Below are 2,911 nucleotides of genomic sequence, written 5' to 3' on the forward strand. Positions count from 1 at the left end.
CGTCCGAAGACGCGCCGCAAGAAGTCGGTCTCATAAAGAACCTCTCGCTATGGTTGCGTCATGTGCTTGAGGTCTCTCGACCGGTATCGCATCGGACTTTGGCTAGTGGCATCATCGGACGCCTAGGCCGCGCAGGCGCGCCGAGGCTGCGAGCTGCGTCTCTGCCCCATAAGATGTAGACTACGCTAGACTAAGATGCAAACATGCAGGGGAGAGGGACGACAGAGGCCGCGGCCGCAACCGCCGTGGCTCGCGCTAGCCGCACACTACCATGAAGGCGAAAATGGAAATGCCCATCCGGATATCAAACACGAACGGGATTGGTCAAAACCAGTCGATTTATACGCGAATCGCAACACTGCTGGAAGATCGCGAAAATTCGAACCGAGGATCACACGAGCTCCACGGGCAATGCTTCACAGAAGAAGACGCAACATCGTGACAATGCCTGGTACTACTAAGACCAACGGAGCGTCTGACCCGAGTATGACTCGTTGGTAGTCGATGTGGTTCGATGGACGGACCCGGCCCTCCTACTACTCGTAAAATATCGAAAGCCTCCCGCAAAAGCTCAGTATCCACCTGACGTAATCAAGAACCGGTCGCCGTGCTTTCGTCAGACTCTGCGATTGTGGATGTGATTCAGATCCCAAGTTTGCGAGAAGGTCGCAGTTCCTACCATTGCGTTAGAGGCGTGGGAAGTTGCAACCCCGAAGACTGATGTTCTTCGCCGAGAAGTCTCGTGACTCGCGGCGCCTATCTCCTAAAGTGCACCTTGACTGCGTGAGAACTTGGACATACCTCTTAATCTGCTTCGTGAGCCGCCCATCCACTGAGGCTTGGACCAGAATGAGTTGTATGAGGCGGCTTGGGCAAGGTCCTGCGGCGTTGAAGCAGTCCCATGGACAAGGTGGCAAAAGTCACTGGCGATCGAGCTTTTGTTGATGGCAACCTGAACCCTTTCAGGAAGATGCACACGTAACGACAATCACCTGAAACTTGTGAGCAAGGGAAAGAAGAACAGTCTTGCCAGTGAGCGCCCGTACGTCGAACACTGCCGCAGCACCAAGGCGCCCTCCATGCCCTCTACCAACCAGCAATCACCATACACTGCATATCGAGAGCTTGCACGCAGCACTGTGAAGCTGCACCTTCCTCACCACATATTTGCGTGCCTCAAGTGCCGCAACCGTAGGAAGTAGGAGGATGCCAGTGAAGCCGTCGCCGCGCTTCCAATTTACGGTTGGGCTCAAATCCTGGTGCGGTGACTCTTCTTGAGGCCTGCTCCGCGTTACTCGTCGTTCCCGTGGTCTCGCGCCGGGGCTGGCGACGGTGACGTGCAAGTGCACAGCGGGAGGTTGCTCGACGTACCGAGCTGCGTGAGCTACAAGACTCCCTCGCTCAGTGCAGACGCAAGCGGGATCAGTATCCACGCGAGTGGGACAAATGCTGACTTGACGACCGAGCCAAAGCCGCAACATGACTATAGGTCGCCGTCAACGAATCGCCCACCTCGCACCGGTGGAAGCAGATGCATTCACGAAGGACGCTGCATCGGCCCACGACGCCAAAGAAGTCGTCGTTAATGATCTGACATCCGCTTTGCAACAAACGTGACCCTCACGCCGGGCTCAACGTCGACCTTGTCCACGAGCGGACACGCATCCCGGAGCCGGAGCTCGATAAAGCTCTCGCTGGCGCCTACGACCTTGGTAAACCGTCGGTTGTGCTTCCCCGTCCAAGCCGTTCACAGTGAAGGACGAAATCGAGCAAGTGTGAGAAGCAATTGGCGAGCGCTGGAAAGCTGAAGCCACGCAAAGAACAGAAGCCCCTTTGATATCATGGTCTCGAAGGATTGCGCAACATGATTGACCCATCACTCTGTCTCTAGTTTCGGCACGGTTGCCACATTTAAAAAGCATGCCACATCGTACTGGGGTATCTTATTGGCTACAAAGTTCTGATTTGTGGCCAATCACATGAGATTGGCTTCGCCTCGCCTGGCGCTCCTCGGTGAGCGACAGCTTTGGACGTCCAAATCAAGTTTCAAACGGATTCGCTCTAGTTTTGCACACAGATAGAAGACTCTTTGGAGAGTACGTTGCGCTAAGTCGCATTGTCAGGCGACGCGCTCAGCACGAGAAATGACCATTCTTACTAATAATGGCAACCGCCAATTATAACCATTTATAGTATCTAAATGTGGCTATTCATGGCATGCGCCACGATGTACAAACGCAGATCCCGCCCTCGGCTTGGCGTCATAATGCTGCAAAAATCGAGCCTACCGCGCCACTAGCTGGCGCTAATACATGTACTATCCGCCTTCGTATCTCTTGCGGTTCTTGACCACCTAGCTACTAGCAGCGATCCACCTGTACCTAGAGGATGGTGTCGATGCGGCACACGGTGAGCGCATTGCCCGCGTGCATGCTCGCTCTCATCCCACTGCTATCGCTCGTCGATCGTCTGACGCCGGCCGCGCAGCGCTGCGCAATGGCCGCTCGAGGCCTTCGACAGCCTTGCGCACGTGCTGCTGCTACCGATACTGTTGCACGAAGCGCCGGGTGTGCGCAGCCGGGTGTTGTACGCGATACAGTAGTCGGGTACAGGAGGCGTGCCGCAGAGGGGCCGTGGGCGCCACGGGCCAGTCTGCACCTGCAAGGGAACGGAGCAGCCTCGATTATCGCCGACACGCGCTATGCAAAGCACAATACACGCTGCCCACTTCACGTTAGTAGTGTAGAGGATCAAGGACTACCGGTACGTATATCAACAAAGCACAATCGAAATACGCAGAAATACAAGTGCAAAATGAGAGAAAAACTCAGCTCAAGTGTATGGCGCGTCATGGGACATCCGCGAACGCTTTGCTTCATCCTCGTTTCGATCTCCATCCCGCCCGTCCCTT

The sequence above is a fragment of the Saprolegnia diclina genome (genome assembly GCF_000281045.1).
Source record: "Saprolegnia diclina VS20 unplaced genomic scaffold supercont1.53, whole genome shotgun sequence".
In the NCBI taxonomy this organism is placed as follows: domain Eukaryota; phylum Oomycota; class Saprolegniomycetes; order Saprolegniales; family Saprolegniaceae; genus Saprolegnia; species Saprolegnia diclina.